Here is an 18923-nt window from a genome sequence, read left to right on the forward strand (position 1 = left end):
GAATCTCTTGTTAAGAGGAAGAAGGAGGCCTATGTGAAGATGAGGTGTGAAGTTTCAGTTGGGGCGATGGATAGTTACAAGGTAGCGAGGAAGGATCTAAAGAGAGAGCTAAGACGAGCAAGGAGGGGACATGAGAAGTATTTGGCAGGAAGGATCAAGGAAAACCCAAAAGCTTTCTATAGGTATGTCAGGAATAAGCGAATGACTAGGGACAGAGTAGGACCAGTCAAGGACAGGGATGGGAAGTTGTGTGTAGAGTCTGAAGAGATAGGCGAGATACTAAATGAATATTTTTCGTCAGTATTCACTCAGGAAAAAGATAATGTTGTGGAGGAGAATGCTGAGCTCCAGGTAAATAGATTAGATGGCATTGAGGTAAGTAGGGAAGAGGTGTTGGCAATTCTGGACAGGCTGAAAATAGATAAGTCCCCGGGGCCTGATGGGATTTATCCTAGGATTCTCTGGGAGGCCAGGGAAGAGATTGCTGGACCATTGGCTTTGATTTTTATGTCATCATTGGATACAGGAATAGTGCCAGAGGACTGGAGGATAGCAAATGTGGTCCCTTTGTTCAAAAAGGGGAGCAGAGACAACCCCGGCAACTATAGACCGGTGAGCCTCACGTCTGTAGTGGGTAAAGTCTTGGAGGGCATTATAAGAGACAAGATTTATAATCATCTAGATAGGAATAATATGATCAGGGATAGTCAGCATGGCTTTGTGAAGGGTAGGTCATGCCTCACAAACCTTATCGAGTTCTTTGAGAAGGTGACTGAACAGGTAGACGAGGGTAGAGCAGTTGATGTGGTGTATATGGATTTCAGCAAAGCGTTTGATAAGGTTCCCCACGGTAGGCTATTGCAGAAAATACGGAGGCTGGGGATTGAGGGTGATTTAGAGATGTGGATCAGAAATTGGCTAGCTGAAAGAAGACAGAGGGTGGTGGTTGATGGGAAATGTTCAGAATGGAGTTCTGTCACAAGTGGAGTACCACAAGGATCTGTTCTGGGGCCGTTGCTGTTTGTCATTTTTATCAATGACCTAGAGGAAGGCGCAGAAGGGTGGGTGAGTAAATTTGCAGACGATACTAAAGTCGGTGGTGTTGTCGATAGTGAGGAAGGAAGTAGCAGGTTACAGAGGGATATAGATAAGCTGCAGTGCTGGGCTGAGAGGTGGCAAATGGAGTTTAATGTAGAGAAGTGTGAGGTGATTCACTTTGGAAGGAAAAACAGGAATGTGGAATATGTGGCTAATGGAAAAGTTCTTGAAAGTGTGGATGAGCAGAGGGATCTAGGTGTCCATGTACATAGATCCCTGAAAGTTGCCACCCAGGTTGATAGGGTGGTGAAGAAGGCCTATGGAGTGTTGGCCTTTATTGGTAGAGGGATTGAGTTCCGGAGTCAGGAGGTCATGTTGCAGCTGTACAGAACTCTGGTACGGCCGCATTTGGAGTATTGCGTACAGTTCTGGTCACCGCATTATAGGAAGGACGTGGAGGCTTTGGAACGGGTGCAGAGGAGATTTACCAGGATGTTGCCTGGTATGGAGGGAAAATCTTATGAGGAAAGGCTGATGGACTTGAGGTTGTTTTCGTTAGAGAGAAGAAGGTTAAGAGGAGACTTAATAGAGGCATACAAAATGATCAGAGGGTTAGATAGGGTGGACAGTGAGAGCCTTCTCCCGCGGATGGAAATGGCTAGCACGAGGGGACATAGCCTTAAACTGAGGGGTAATAGATATAGGACAGAGGTCAGGGGTAGGTTCTTTACGCAAAGAGTAGTGAGGCCGTGGAATGCCCTACCTGCTACAGTAGTGAACTCGCCAACATTAAGGGCATTTAAAAGTTTATTGGATAAACATATGGATGATAATGGTATAGTGTAGGTTAGATGGCTTTTGTTTCGGTGCAACATCGTGGGCCGAAGGGCCTGTACTGCGCTGTATTGTTCTATGTTCTATGTTCTATGTATTCTCACATGACATTTTCACAGTAACTTCACTGCAGTGTTAATGTAAGCCTACATACGACAATAAAGATTATTATTATTATCATTAACCATTTGGTCACTAAGAGGCAATTTAGTATGGCCAATCCACCTCACCTGCACATCTTTGGACCGTGGGAGGAAACCGGAGCACCCGGAGGAAACCCACGCACACACGGTGAGAAAATGCAAATTGTACACAGACGGTCACCCAAGGCTGGAATTGAACCTGGGTCCCTGGCACGAACCACTGTGCAGTGCTAACCACTGTGCCACCATACCGACCCAAATGAAATCACAATCTTATACTGTATGATGAATGCTGTAGTCTGTACATTGCACACCTTTTATACCTCCTTCACCTCCCCCCTCCTCAACAAAAGAAATTGTTAATACCACATTACCTTTCATAGGTGCACAATTATGAGCCATGTCACATTTACCTGTGTTTCCAAGATACCAAAATTGCAACCACCATCATCCTTCATTCTCCTTCAAACTTTATAATGAACATTTGATTGCCTCAAAAAATATGAAACAATATCTAGGAATCATGAACTGAACGTATTATTTTCTGGCAGGGGTCTCATTTATTTACATCATCATTGACTTGTTTGATCTACCTGAAAGTAAGTCCTTGGCTCATTGTCTGCTAATGCTTCACCCTCAGCTGTTTTTCTTGGCAGTCTTTGTCAGTGGTAGTTTGCCATTGCTTTCCGTTCTCAGGAGCAAGGTCAGGAGACAGGTCCAAAGTCTACCTCAAATAGAATGTAAATTGAAACTGCGCTGTTGGTATTATTCTGAAAGCACACATTAGTTATCTAGCCAACGGAGTTGACCAACGCTCATATGTTTATATGTTGATCGAATGAGATGATTCTTTGTTTCAATGTGTCACAGGCTTGTCAGGCGCATGCAGCATGTTATGCAACTGCTATGCTTTTGTGCTCCTGCCTGCCCACTGTGAAACTGGCAATAGTTGTTGCATCCATAAACAAGAAAATCTTCTCTGTAGTGCCCATTTTTGTCACTACCATGGCAAGGCAATGATCATGTCCAATCAGAGAGAATCGAACTATCACTCCTTGACATTCAATGGCATTACCATCGCTAAATCCCCACTATCAACATCCAGAGTGATACCACTGACCAGAAACTGAACTGCTTGTCATACAAATACCGTAACTAAAAGAGCAGGCCAGAGTCTAGAAATCCTGCATTGTGTAACTCACCTCCTGACATCCCAAAGGCTGTCCATCATCTGCGGCACAAGGTAGGAGTGTGATGAATACTCTCCACTTGCATGGATAAGTGCAGTTCCAACAACACTCAAGACACTGGATCTGATCCAGGACAAAGCAACCCACTTTATTGGTACTTGGGCCACAAACATTCACTCCCTCCACCACCGACACGCAGTAGCAGCCATGTGTACCATCTCCAAGATGCACTGCAGGAACTCACCAGTGGTCCTCAGACAGCACATTCCAAACTCATGACCGCTACCATCTAGATGGACAAGAGTAGCAGATGCATGGGAACACCACCACCTGGAAGCTCCCCTCCAAATCAAACCACAATCTTTACTTGGAAGTATATCGCTGTTCCTTCACTGTTGCTGGGTTAAAATCCCGGGACTCCTTCCTTAACAGCACTGTGGGTATATATACACCACATGGACAGCAGCAGTTGAAGAAGGGAGCTCATTTCGCGAGGGATCAGGGGCTGGTCCCGCAAAAAGGACCCACGGACGCAAGCTAGGGTCCGAGAGTTATCGTTTGGGGCGATGCCTACTGTGCCTGGACTGACGGTCGACTGTTTACTGCTTTAAAGGTGCCATGTGTTGTATTTTTGGGCAGCTTTCGCCTACGGGGGGTGCGGGGGAGAGGGGAACCCCCTCTCGTATGCTCTTTTTTTTCTTTTCTCTTTTTTCTGCTGTTGTTGGTACCTTTCGTCGTGTTCTCTGGGTGTGCTGGAGCCTTCATTGGTACATAAAGGTGGCCGGTTAGCAATGGGGATTAAAGATGTTGTTTGGGTTTTTTTTATGTCTATAGTTTTTATGTTTGTTTCGGGTGGGTGATATATGGGTACTGTGTTACTGTGTTGCTATTTTATTAATGCTCAGGAAGGGACGTGGGTACAGCTGGAACTGTATTGTACCTGGAGCAGCCTCACGGTGCGGTTTGATGATTCCATCTTGTTTGATCTTTCCCATTTTAATGAGGCTGCTCCAGTGGGCCGGAGTGGGGGATGGTGTGTTGATGAGTGGGGAGATGAGGTCGGGGAAACAATGGGAGTGAGACAAGTGGGCGCCAGAGGGATGAGTCACCGGGCTAGCAGATTGGCTAGTCAAGAGAGTCAGGTGGGGGGTGTGAATACAGCCAGTAGATGGCAGGGGTGGGGCTATCGGTAGATGTTGCTAGGGGGGGAAGGGGGGGAGGGGGCAAAGTTATTCTGCTGATGTGGGAAGGGTCTGAAGTAGGTAATGAAGAGGAGGTCGGGGGTGGAGCCGGCCAAGAGGTGAGCCAAGAGCGGCGCGGCGCATGGGCTGGGGGCGGGCCCAGGAGAGGTTATGGCTAACCGGCCTGGGGGCTGATCACCTGGAATGTCAGCGGACTAAATGGGCCAGTCAAAAGGGCACGTGTGTTCGCGCACTTGCGGGCTCTAAAGGCGGACGTAATTATGTTGCAGGAGACACATTTGAAAGTGTCTGACCAGACTAGGCTAAGGAAGGGCTGGATCAGGCAGATCTTCCACTCGGGCTTGGACTCTAAGTCCAGGGGGATAGCAATTGAGATCAATAAGCGGGTTCAATTTGAGGCGGAGGGCGTAATCGCAGACAGTGGGGGCAGATTCCTTATGGTAAGGGCAAGCCTGGAGGGGAGGGGAGTGGTGCTGATGAACAAATATGCTCCAAACTGGGACGACGCTGTCTTTATTAAAAGAGTGCTAGGGAAGATCCCAGACCTAGACTCACGCAGGTTGGTGATGGGGAGGGACTTTAATACGGTCCTCGACCCAGGGCTAGACCGGTCATGACCCAGAACGGGTAGGCTCCCAGCAATGGCAAGGGAGCTGAAAGGGTTCATGGAGCAAATGGGGGCAGTGGACCCATGGAGAGCCAGACAGCCGACGGGAAGGGGCTATAATCTATTCATTCTACTCGCATGTTCAGAAAGTATACTCTAGGATTGATTTCTTTATCTTGAGCAGGGACTGTACGGAATACTCGGCAATCACTATTTCTGACCATGCCCCACGTTGGGTGGACCTGCAGGTCGGTGGGGCGAATTACCAATGCCCGCAATGGACGTTAGACCATTGCTGTCGGAGGAGGGGATATGTGAGAGACTGCGGAAGTGTATGCAAAATTACTTGCAGGTGAACGATACGGGGAGGTTTCAGCAGCGACCATGTGGGAGGCGCTGAAGGCAGTAGTGAGGGGGAAGCTGATTTCAATTCGGGCTCACAGGGATAGGGCGGACAGAGCAGAAATGGATAGATTGGTTTAGGAGATTCACCGGACAGACGAGGGGCATGCGGGGTCCCCGGAGGAGGACCTACTCAGGGGAAGACGGAGACTGCAGGCGGAACGGGGGGTGCTATCCACGATTAGGGCCGTGGAACAACTTAGGAAGGCGAGGGGAGTGGTGTATGAGCATGGGGAGAAGGCCAGCAGATTGCTAGCACAGCAACTCAGGAAGAGGGAGGCGGCCAGGGAAATAAGTAGAGTGGTGGACGGGAAGGGGAGCAGAGTGGAGTACCCGTCAGGACTGAATAAGGTATTTTGGGACTTTTATAGTAAGCTTTACACTTCAGAACCCCCGGAGGAGCCGGAGGAGATGAAACGGTTTCTGGATGGACTGACCTTCCCAAAAGTAGGCGGGGGACTAGTGGACGGTCTGGGGGCCCCGATTAGAGCGGAGGAGGTACTGGGGGGCCTAAAGGCCAAGCAGTCGGGGAAAGCCTCGGGAGCGGATGGATACCCAGTAGAATTTTACAAAAAGTTCTCGGAGATAGTGGGACCGGTCCTGACTAGGGTTTTAATGAGGCGAGGGACCCTGCCTCCGACGATGTCGCAAGCCACCCTCTCGCTGATATTAAAGCGGTACAAGGACACTCTCCCTGATCAATGTGGATGCCAAGCTCCTGGCCAAGGTCCTGGCGATTAGAATTGACGACTGCGTACCGGAGGTGATTGGGGACGACCAAACAGGGTTTGTGAAAGGCAGGCAGCTGACAGCCAACTTGAGAAGATTGCTTAATGTGATTGTGATGCCCCCGATGGGCAAGAAGGTGGAGGTAGTGGTGGCAATGGACGCTGAGAAGGCCTTCGACCGGATGGAGTGGGACTATTTGTGGGAGGTACTCGGACGGTTTGGGTTCGGGGAGGGACTGGTTAATTGGGTCAGACTATTGTACCAGGTCCCAAAAGCTAGCGTAAGGATGAACAGGATAATGTCAGATTACTTCAGACTACATTGCGGGACCAGACAGGGATGCCCACTCTCCCCGTTGCTGTTCGTGCTGGCCATAGAACCATTGGCGATTGCGCTGAGAGCTGTAAAGGGGTGGAAGGGAATGACTAGGGGAGGGGGTGGAGCTCAGGGTCTCTCTCTATGCGGGTGACCTGCTCCTGTACCTGTCGGCCCCACTGGCCAGGATGGAAAATATACTGGAAGCATTGAGGAAGTTCGGCCGGTTTTCAGGGTACAAATTAAATATGGCCAAGAGTGAGATGTTTATAGTGCAGGCAAGGGGCCAGGAGAATAGACTGAAGGAGCTGCCATTTAGGCTGGTGGAGGAAAGTTTCCGGTACTTGGGGATACAGGTGGCACGAGACTGGGGCAGGTTACATAAATTAAATTTGGCTAGAGTGGTGGAACAAATGAAGGGGGAGTTTCGGAGATGGAATGCACTCCCACTGTCACTTGCGGGGAGGGTGCAGAGGGTAAAGATGAAAATCCTCCCGAGATTCCTGTTCATCTTCCAGTGCCTCCCGATCTTTATCCCAAGGTCCTTCTTCAAAAGGACCGGCAAAATCATCATGAGCGTTGTCTGGGGTGGAAAATCCCCGCGGGTGAGAAAGGCGATGCTTGAAAGGAGCCAGAGAGAGGGGGGACTGGCATTGCCAAATCTGATCAACTACTACTGGGCGGCTAACATAGCCATGATAAGGAAGTGGATGGTGGGTACGGAGTCTATCTGGGAGCGAGTGGAGGCGGCTTCGTGCAGGGGCACCAGTTTGGCAGCCCTGGCCACGGCTCCCCTACAGCTTACGCCGGCCTGGTACTCCACCAGCCCGGTAGTGGGGGCGGCCCTGTGGATTTGAGGCCAGTGGAGAAAGCATGCAGGGGAGGTGGGTGCGTCGGTCTGGACTCCAATTTGTGATAACCATCGATTCGCCCCCGGGAACATGGATGGAGGGCTTCGAACATGGCGGCAGGCGGGGGTGAGGAGGGTGGCCGATAAGTTCTTGGAGGGGAACTTTGCGAGTTTGAGGGGGTTGGAGGAGAAAGCTGGGCTGGAAAGGGGAAATTACTTTAGGTACTACTTACAGGTGCGGGACTTTGTATGCAGACAGGTCTTATCCTTCCCACGCTTCCCGCCAATAGGGATCCAGGACAGAATAGTATCTAGAGGAGAAGGAGGAGAGGGTAGAGTCTTGGATATTTACAAGGTGCTCATGAAGGGGGAAGAGTCCCAGACGGAGGAACTGAAACTCAAATGGGAGGAGGAGCTCGGCGGGGAGATGGAGGACGGGGTATGGGTGAAAGCCCTGAGTAGGGTAAACTCAACCGCAACATGTGCCAGGCTCAGCCTGATTCAGTTTAAGGCCATTCACTGGGCCCACATGACGGTGGCTCGAAGGAGCAAATTCTTTGGGGTAGAGGACAAGTGCGCTAGATGCGCGGGACGACCAGCGAACCACGTTCGGATATGTTTTGGGCATGCCCTAAGCTTAGGGGGTACTGGGAGGGATTTGCGGGGGTCATGTCCCGGGTGCTGAAAACAAGGGCGGTGATGAGTCCAGAGGTGGCAATTTTCGGGGTTTTGGAAGACCTGGGAGTCCAGGGGGAGAAAGAGGCCAATGTTCTGGCCTCTGCTTCCCTGATAGCCCGGCAGCGAATACTGCTGGCATGGAGGGACTCAAAACCCCCGAAAACCGAACTATGGCTTTCGGACATGTCGAGTTTTCTGGGTATGGAAAAAATCAAGTTCGCCTTGAAGGGATCTGTACTGGGATTCGCCCGAAGGTGGCAACCATTCATCGATTTCTTCGTGGGAGAGTGAACGTCAGCAGGGTCGGGCGGGGGGGGGGGGGGATTAGAGTAGAGTAGGAGGGATAAATAGGCAGGTAGAGGAGCGGGTATGTGCATTATGGTTTGGTTGAAGTGTTGGTTTTCCGTTGATGTTTGCATATTTCTGTAATCTGTAACTGTTTACAATGCCAAAAAATACCTCAATAAAATTGTTTGTTAAAAAAAAAGAAGGGAGCTCACCACCACGTTCTCTACAGCAATTAGGGATGGACAATGAACACTGGCCCAGCCAGTGACTCCCACATCCCATAAATGAATTTTTAAAATTACTTGACTTTTCACACAATTACATTTTGTTAAAATTTTAACCCTCATTGTTGAAGAGCAACAACTTTCAGTTGTACAGCACCTTTAATATAATAAAACTTTCCAATGCACCATCTGAACATCATCTGAACTGTATGAATCAATTCTAACGGATCGACACATCAGGATAAGATTGACAGGCTGTGTCGCTTGCATCTTGAAAAATGAAGACTGAGGGGTGGCCTAATAGAGGTCTTTAAAATTAGGAACGGTTTTGATAGAATGGATACAGAGAACATTTCCTTTTGTAGGGAAGAGCATAACGAGAGCATCAATATACATTCAATCAAACATGTAAATTAGGGGCAGCAGTAAGCCATTGAGCCACTTAAACCTGCTCTGCCGTTCAGTAAAATCAGAGTTGATCTAATCATGGCCTCAATGCCATTTTGCTAATACCCTATGACTCCTTTGTTAGTCAAGAATCTATCTACCGCTGCCTTAAAAATATGAGGGTCACCAAGAAACCCAATAGAGAATTCAGAAGAAACTTCTTGACCCAAAGAGTGGTGAGAATGTGGAACTCGCAACCATAAGGAGTGGTTGAAGTGAATAGTGAAGACGCATTTAAGGGGAAACTGGACAATCATTTGAGGGAGAAGGAAATAGAGGGTTAGGATGGTAGCTTAGTGGAGAACAAAGAAAAGTACAACACAAGAACAGGGCCTCCGGCCCTCCAAGCCTGTGCCGTCCATGCTGCCCTTCTAACCTTGCACCTCTATACTTCTGGGATCCGTATCCCTCTATTCCCATCCCATTCATTTATTTGTCAAGACGTCCCTTAAATGTCACTATCGTACCTGCTTCCACCACCGCCTCTGGCAGTGAGCTCCAGGCACCCATGACCCTCTGTATAAAAAAGCTTCCCTCGCACATCTCCCGTAAACTTTGCCGCTGGCACCTTAAACCTATGTCCCCTAGTAATTGACTCTTCCACCCTGGAAAAAGCTTCTGACTATCCACTCTGTTCATGTCCCTCATAATTTTGTAGACTTCTATCAGGTCACCCCTCAACCTCTGTCGTTCCACTGAGAACAAACCGCATTTCTCCTACCTCTCCTCATTGCTAATGCCCTCCATATCAGGCAACATCCTGGTAAACCTCTTCCGTACCCCATTCTTCTGGTAGTACGGTGACCAGAATTGAACACTGTATTCCAAGTGTGGCCTAACTAAGGTTCTACACAGCTGCAGCATGACTTGCCAATTTTTATACTCAATGCAAAGATGGGTGAAGGCCCGAGTGGGACATCAACATTGGCAATAACTGGTTGGACCAAATGGCTTGTTTCTGAGCTGTATATTCTATATATTCATATGTAATTTGCTGCCATGCAGTTATCATTAATCTTTACAGATGGAATGGATGTGTATACTGAATGGAACTGGATATTTTTTTCCAAATTGACAGGATAGCCTTTCTTTCTTGTGATGTTTAAAACCTGTCAATTTTCTTTTACATATTCATATTGTGCTGCTCTAGAGCCCAAAGGCAATGTTTACATAGGTTAAGATAAAACTGCACCTGCTGCATTAATACAAACAGCACCATCCCTGAACTCTACTTGAAGAGGCCCAGTCCTGATTGCTGGGGAGGCATGGCAGCCAGAACAGCTGTATATCATTGTCATTGTGCCGACATTACGCACAGACAGCACATTTTGATCAGCGCATTGTGATGCAAATTGTATCATCCCAACACACTGTTTGGCGAGCACCAGAGAAAGGCTTGCCATGTTTCAATAATAATAAAGGCACTGCTTTAAAAAAGCACTGCTCAATTCAAGTGAAAACTGGTTTGTTTATAATAATATGTTTGGAATGACCTGAAATCAATTAATATTTAAAAAATTTGTATTTGTTGCAAAATTGAAGAAATATATTTGTAAAGAAATGCAGGAATTCAATTATTTAGATTAAATCTGCTGAAGGTTTGCACCATTCCCATTATTTTCATTGCTCTTAATCTGGAAGAGTGTCACCCTAAAGTGTGCCATCCTAAAGTGTGATAGCTTTGGTATTGGGATTATTGTGCTCAATGTACTTGTTCTAAATTTGTTTACACTTGCACTGTAGAATGCTTATATGTTGAAAAATCTCCTTCATAAAGGTTTGATTGCATCTGTATAAAGCATGGTGATTATGACATTTGTAACACAGAAGCCAAAGTTCATGATTGTTGTGGTAAAAATATGAGCACTGGTTCTCTATTGTATCTGATAGTGAGTGGGAAAAAGGATTTAAAGCTTGAAAAACTTGTTGTAAATTGCCTAATCACTGTTTTGAAAGCACAATATTAGCTTTCTGTTCTCTTTGTGAATACTTGCAGTTAACCTTACAATTACACTGGAGCTGATGAAGACAGTTAACTGACAGCAGGTGGAACCTAATCTGTAGGCCTCAACATGCTGCCACTAGGGTCATGTCAGCTTTACTTTCTCACCTAGACTGGTTTGACAAAGAGCGCATAACCTTATTGCATCACTGTCTACCTCATTTGATTGGTAAGCATTGATCAAAGACACCATACCACGATATTAGTTATAACAATAGCGCACACATAAGCACCAAAGCCATAAATCATTATCCCATTGCTTATGTGATTTCTCACTTTATTTTTTTGCCAAATTATAGCTTGTGTGTTTGTATAATTATTACAGCAATGTTCCTCTCACCAAAGGCAAGGAAATTTCAGGTGTGATATTATTGTGGTGAGGACTATAAGATTTATCCTGCCCTTTGTCAGTAAAACTATTCATTACTACAGTGGTTCAAGTTTTTTGTCACAGAGGTAGGTTCTGACTGTTTGATCCCTGGCCTGCTTTCAGTGTGTTTTTGTGCAGAAAATTTAAACCTTTGATTATTGCAATTACTGTTTGTTCGCACTTTCTCACCTTGATGTATCAGGGCCAAAGGCAAGTCCCAGATCTTATTACAGTCTTTAAGAAGGAGCATGCATATGGGAAAAATGTTCTTATTCACCTGAATTAGCAGCTTTCAGGGCTGTGAATTCATTTTGAATAATTGTTTTACCTTCCACTCATTGTGTTCTGATGTCTAACATCTACAATAAGTTCCATTTGTGTTGCACCTTTAGCAATGTAGAACCTTTCAATGCGTTTTGCAAGAGTGCTATCAAACAACATTTGACACCAAGTCACGTAAGTAGACTTTAGGATGAGTGACCAAAACTTTGGTTAAAGAGGTAGGTTTTAAGAAGCAATTTGAGAGGTAGAGAGGCATACCAATAGTAAATAACAAATTACTCATACATTGAGAGTCTTGGATGCACTCTACAATTTATACATTTTTACTCAACTATTTTTTATGCATGATTAAAGATACATAAAAATGTAACATATTCATTCTTAAATCTTTGTATTCAATGACAAAATGGAAGGAGAGTAATCAGCTGATACCTTCTCGACAAAAAATATGGAAATTGATTTATTTTTTCTGTCACCAAGGAGTATGTACTAGATTTATTTGCTCAAGGAGAGAGATGTCGGAGGATTGTCTAGAAAATAGAAATTCCTCTTCAAATGAGGGGAAGGTAAAGCAACTAAAGTATTTCCAACTATTTGTACAATAATGTCAGGACCATAGCCTCTGAGAGGTGCTGATCCAAGATCAGTTCTGGTCTATATGATTATTCCAAGACAGATTGGTAAAAGATGATCGCATTTTGCTCAGCCCAACAATTCCTGCTCCCAGTGAGTGAAGCAGGGTTGCTGAATTGCACAACTGTTGAAAAGTCATCCAGACTGCCAAGTTTTTGCAGCAATATTACATTAGAGTGGAGCAACCCAATCAGTCCAATAAGGTAATGTGCAATGCAGTTAAAAATCATGTTCGCCCGGGTCACTGTGTAAGTGGAGTTTGCACATTCTCCCCATATCTGCGTGTGTTTCACCCCCACAACCCAAAAATGTGCAGGTTAGGTGGATTGGCCACGCTAAATTTCCCCTTAATTGGAAAAAAAATTGGGTACTCTCAATTTATTTATTTTTAAATCATGTTCAAAGATTGATCCCAAAAAGCTGTGACCCAGCGATATAAGTATTCAGGTTCTCAAAGTTAATTCCATAAAAATGACTTACTCCTCTGCTTATCAACTCAATAAGTCATGTAAGCAGTTGCAATGTTATCCCAAAGAACTAAAAAAAAGCTTGAAAGAACATGGCTGGGATTCTCCGAGATTGCGGCCGGCACGGGGGCGGAGAATGGGGCGTTGGACCTGCGACGCCTTCCCGCGATTCTCTGGCGACCGGAGAATCGCCGCCAGTCGTGCGCGTGCAGTCGATGCGGCGCTGGTTGGGGGCCATTGAAAGAGGCCCCCACGGCGATTCTCCGCGGCCGACCGGACAAGTTCCCGCCGGCATGGTTCACGTATGGTTCCACCCAGCAGGAGCTCGGAGCCGCTGTTGCAGTGGCCGTCCTGGTGGAGGGCGGGGGGGTTCCGTCACCGGGGCGGCCTCCATGACGGCCAGGCCCGCGATCGGGGGCCACCGATCGGTCGGCGCGAGCCATCTGGGGGGGGGCCTACTTCTTCGGCGCCAGCCCACTGTGTGGGTCCACGTGGCCGGAAGTGCAGGACCCCGAATCGGAAGCCGGAGCTGCTGGCCCCCTTAAAAACGGAGAATCACCCCGGACTTTCTCGAAAAAAGTCCAGAGTGATTCGCGCCCGTTTTTTCACAGGCGTGGTGACATAGCCCCATTATTGGAGAATCCTGCCCCATATCTGTTTGCAAGAAGGATTCAAAGTTAGAGCCTATAACCCACAAAACGGCCTCTTCTATTTATCATTCTAGGTTCACAGAAACTGTAGTAATTTTAGAGCTTTGGTAACAAAACTCCTTGACTTGCTAGTGATCACCATTTGTCTTACAAGCAAATCAATCATGAATTGCAATGTTTTCAATCTTTATTTTTGACAGCAAGAGAAAATGGGCCTGGGTGACTTGCCCACTCCCAACTCCTGTGACTGGCACAGTACCTGAAAAATGGCTAACATTTAAGCCAAGCTTTTGCCACTGCACCTCAAGCTTTTCCAACCTCTGGAAACCTGTGTAAAAGCACAGCCAGTGCACTGATATCAAGTTTTTGTTTCACTAAGCCTCAATCAAAAGTTTATTTTTGATATAAATGCATATTTTTTTCTTAATCAAAAATTCCAAAGCAGCTAAATAAACAATAAATAAATAAATCAGCGTCTCTGGTTATAAGGCTGATTTGGGCATTTTCACAATTAGTTCACCTTGTTACAATGCCAAATGTGCTCTTGTAATTCAGCAATATGCCAGAAATTTGTTCATATTGAAAAATTCTAGAAAGAAAGTTGAATTACTCGTTGACAGAATTACATCCATTGACAGAAAAGGCCTTATCCACTTGCACCAGGTCAACAAATCAGGGAAAGTAAACTAATCAACTTATTTTGTTTGAAGCAAGTGTTATTCATTAGGTTTTCTGGCTCTGTATCAGAAAATTCTAGAACGGGCTGTTCTTTCTGAAGTTTTGATGAAGCCATCAAAGGTAAAGTCAAGTTAAAATGTTGGTTGCATAAAAGCAACATGGAGTAATGACTATATCCAACCTAAATAACAAATAACATGATGGAAGAAACATACTGCAAAAAAAGACATGAGATAAAGTTTCCCCTGATGATACTGCCAGTAATACAAATTACAGTTCTACCAATGGTTCAAATTGTATTGTGCAATAGTAGCATTGGAACATAAATGTACTCCAGGTTAATAGATTCATTAAAAGGCAGCCTATCGTAGAAGTGTTCATAATATTTTCATACGTTAGTACCATATTTCATTACTGTAAAGAATAAACTGTAAATTTTCCCTATTTCCAGCAACTTGTTGTTTTAAAAATCAGTGTTAGCAAAGAAAACACCATCTTGTATTTTTGGTTCAAATGTTAGTATCTTGCAACCTCTGGTCGGTATAACATCGGTTGGGTACAAACTGAATCACCTTCTTGTTTGCTCCTGTAGCGGCACTTAACCCAGATTTGAAAAGTACATTAGTTTGCATTTTTTCATATCCCATTTTTAGATCCTTTCTGAATAAGACTGCCAAATTGTAAATCATTTTGTGCTGCGAGACTGTGCCTTTTAAGAACAGGTTTAGGCTGAATAAGCATGATTCACGTGGGAGCATCAGAGCCAACAGAGAGAACAATCTGGGTTGGTTTCAAATTGAGAAGTAAATGGATAGTGTGCTAAACCAAAGCGCCATTCATTCACCTTTTCACTGTTAATGTGTAGTTACGTTCTATAAGTGAACAGTACCAGAAAAAATAATCATAGGGAAGAGTAATAGGTGACAGGAATGGCAAGCTAAATGTCAGAGCACTATAAAGGTTAAAGGAGAAAAATGGTTATTGAGCAGCAGAAAAGGGGACAACAGATATGTTAGGAGGGTGCAAAGCACAGCTGATGTCACAAAAGATGGCAATAAGGCAGATGTGTTTAAGAAGGAATTTCCAGATGGCAGGAAGGTAGTGACTGAAGACTTGACTGCCAACAATACAACAGAGGGAGTGAAGGCAAAGTTAAATATCTGAGCAGAGCATGATGCATGTGACAATACATGGCTGGAGGTGATCACTGTGTAAGGTGAGATGAAACCATTGAAGAATTTGAAAGTGAGGGCAAACATCCATAACCAATCACCCACCTAGATCACACTCTCTGAAAATTTCTTCCCAACCCCATAGGCTTGATTTTCAATTGCCCATGGGGTCTTCTAATGCCTTCGAAGGCGCTCAAGGGAGGATGGGGAAGAGCCGGTAACCTGCAAGCTTCTTATTAAATGGTTTTTAAACTCATTGAAGAATTTGTTAACAGGCTGCAGAGGGACAATGTAAAATTTTCAAAGATAAGAACAGGAAGAGCAAATTGTTGGGGCATGTTAGTGCACAGATGTCGGGAGCACAGCAAGGAACAATTATTGATTGTTGATTGTTGCTGCTGCTGTCTTAGGCAAACTGAGGGATTCAAGTAATGGCACAAAATTACTATCGCTTGACAGAATAGTTTAAGTCCTTGATGAATGAGCGTTAGGATGGTTTGCATTCTAAAACTGTTGGTCTCCTGCTCTCCCAGTGATCCAATACACAAAGCAATGCATGCCTAGTCATGGCTGTCACCTGCCTTTGAGAATTGCTTTCATCAGCTAGTTCCAGAATCCAGACAGTGGCTGGTTTGATTTGATTTGATTTGCTTTATTGTCACATGTACCGAAGTACAGTGAAAAGTATTTTTCTGCGGCGGAGGGAACGTACACAGTACGTACATAGTAGACAAAAGAATAATCAACAGAGAACATTGACAAATGGTACATCGACAAACAGTGATTGATTACAGTGCGGAACAAGGGGCCAAACAAAGCAAATACATGAGCAAGAGCAGCATAGGGCGTCGTGAATAGTGTTCTTACAGGGAACAGATCAGTCCGAGGGGGAGTCATTGAGGAGTCTTGTAGCTGTGGGGAAGAAGCTGTTCCTATGTCTGGATGTGCGGGTCTTCAGACTTCTGTATCTTCTGCCTGATGGTGGAGTCTGGAAGAAGGCAATGCCTGTGTGGGAGGGATCTCTAATAAAACTGTCTGCCCTCCTGAGGCAGTGGGAGGTTTATACAGAATCAATGTGAGGGTGGCAAGCTTGTGTGATGCGTCGGATTGAGTTCACCACACTCTGCAGTTTCTTGCGATTTTGGACCGAGTAGTTGCCATACCAGGCTCAGATGCAGCCGGATAGGATGCTCTCTATCGCACATCTGTGGAAGTTTGTGAGAGTCGATGCAGACATGCCAAATTTCTTTAGCGTAGGAAGTGGAGACGTTGTTGGGCTTTCTTGACTGTTGCATCAATGTGAGTGGACCAAGACAGACTGTCGGTGATGGTGATACTTGGGCATTAGGCTCACCTCCAGCCTAATTAGATTCTTTGCAGTTCGTGATCAGGATCCAGAAATAATCTTGCATTGGGTTCTCAAACCCAGATTGAAAATTCAGCCCCCCCCCCCCCCCCCCCCTCCACCCACCCACCAACCCTTCACTCCGTCTGTTTTTTAATAAATCAATTTTGATTGCTCCTCCTAATTTTTCCTTCTTTGGCTCTTTGTTCATAAAGTATCTGGGAAAATATTATTTACATTATAGGAATATTGACTGGGAACCTGGTTCAAATCTCCAAACTGATGTCTGCATTCAACAGAGAAGCGACAGCCAGCAACAGTCCAAGTGAGGACAGGAGGGGAAGTAAGAACAGGCAGCAATGAGCCTCAATTTTCCCACCAATTTGAGGAACGTGGGTAGATGAAAATTCAATTAATCTCAGCAAATTTCACCCCACTCAGGCCTTAAGTCAGGTTGAAAAGGAGTCTTACCACAGAAATCATGGAAAAACATTTCCAAAGTCAACTTTCGTTTTACTATAAGAGAACAGGACATTCTGGACAAAATGGACGAGATTTTCTGCCATCGCCACCCCCCACCCCACCCCGTGGCGGCGGCAGAGACGGACCATCATTGGCCACTGGTGAGATCATCCGGGCGTGACTATCAATGTGGTTTCCTGTTGTTCTCACCCACTGCAGCCAGTGATCCCATGGCAGAGGGTGTCCGTCTGTGGGACCAGAAGGTCCCTCCAGTTGGAACAGCCAATGAGTGTCAGTGGCACTGATTGCAGTCAGGCACAGCACATAGCCGAGTGGAAAATTAATTTCTTACGCACTATCCTGTTTCTAAACACATACTGAAAATACACAATTGTCATGAAGAAAATGATTGTAAACTATTTAGATTTGGCCAGAAAGAAGAGTTACACTTTATTTCCACCACAACATTGTCATATAGAATTGATATGATGATGCATATGGCTTGTTTTGCATCATGGATGTTTGAAAACACATGAAAATGGCTGCTCTCATGGTTCTTTCACAAAGACAACACCTCTTTAAATCTGAACTGAGTTTCCTGATTTCAGCAGAACCTGTGGTAAATGAAAACCGATATAAGGACTGTTTTCACAATTTGGAGTCATTTTGTGAGGTGAGCTTCATCACAACAGTTCTGGAATGTACAATAATTTACATTCAGTTTTGAAAATATTGGGGAAAAAACACAAATATGGCTTTCAATGAGATCAAAAGTACTTGACACATAGCATTTCAGAACTCCAGAAGTTTTGGCTCTTACATGTTCACAGCACAGTGTGCGAATATACACATTCCACAGGAGCTCCAACGAGGCAGAGGGACAGGTGGCTCAATTAGAAGAAGCTTATCTGCCTGGGTGGGCAGATCATTATTTTAAAATTTACTTTTATAGAACTTATCTTTCTCATAAGTATGTAATAATCATTTCCATTACATCATATCTCTCGAGTCTGTTGTCCGAGTGTGCACATTGCTGCTCCTGTGGTCCTGCTATTTGGGGGAGGGGGCGATTGTTTGAAATCCCCCCCCCCCCAACTCTCAAGTAGCTAAAGGCTTGGCTTCATTCTCAGCTTGAATGTTTAGAAACCATCACTGTTAAATACCTCACTGCATTACTTAAACACCAACAACAGCATTAAGGGGCCTTGCCAACCTTAAACACGTCTTTGTGTTGTGAATATTGTATTCTGCCACAATTCTGTAGTGTAACCCAGGCTCACTTACTGCATCAGCTTTCTCGTCCCCTTCTCTCGGTCTCCTTTTTTTAACGTTTACTGAATTGAGTCGAGTCTCTTTTTGTTTTTTTGTCTTCACTTCACCCCTGAGTGGCCGATGCAGCCATTCTTCCAGCGGAGCGTGTTTAAAAGCAACCAGAAAAGAAAACCAAAAGGTGCAGCTTAGGCCCATAATTAGCCTTGATCCTTGGAGTCTAAAATATTTTAACACCAGGTTTCTGATTGCACTAGGATTTAGGAATGCGGCAAGTAATTAGGTCTGTGCATTGAAGTGTGGAGAGCTTTTAAAAATGAATGGGTGGTTACTACATTCTTTTCAGGCTTGTTTTTTATCTTTTCGTGCTCTGCTGTTGTTGTATGTGATGGGTTTATTGCAGTTTTCACACTTTGGAGGTGGATGCGGCATTATTTCTTAAAGTTAGCTCTTGCCAGTTCTGTTCAGATGGAAGCCAGACAGTCCAAGAGAAAGAGGGTTTTGCAGCAAGAGGAGAAAGGTCATAAAAAGGAAAAAAGAGAAAATCTTTTAAAAACATTTTTTTTATTTAGACACCCCTGGTTTAAATTCCATTTTTTTCCTTCATCAGGAAACTTCCCTTGTGCCTCCTGCACCAAGTTTCAGC

The 18923-nt window shown here is 45.2% G+C and overlaps 1 long non-coding RNA gene across 1 annotated transcript in view; it reads right to left on the bottom strand.

Annotated features, from left to right (window-relative positions):
• The window catches only part of LOC140430011 (uncharacterized), a 53231-nt gene extending 34581 nt beyond the window's left edge, over positions 1–18650 (bottom strand). The window contains exon 1 of the long non-coding RNA XR_011949274.1: positions 18293–18650. This is a non-coding gene — a long non-coding RNA (uncharacterized lncRNA). The remainder of the gene's footprint in view (positions 1–18292) is intronic.
• Positions 18651–18923: the final 273 nt, after the last annotated feature.

This window comes from Scyliorhinus torazame, chromosome 9, assembly GCF_047496885.1.
Source record: "Scyliorhinus torazame isolate Kashiwa2021f chromosome 9, sScyTor2.1, whole genome shotgun sequence".
NCBI classification, from domain to species: Eukaryota; Metazoa; Chordata; class Chondrichthyes; order Carcharhiniformes; family Scyliorhinidae; genus Scyliorhinus; species Scyliorhinus torazame.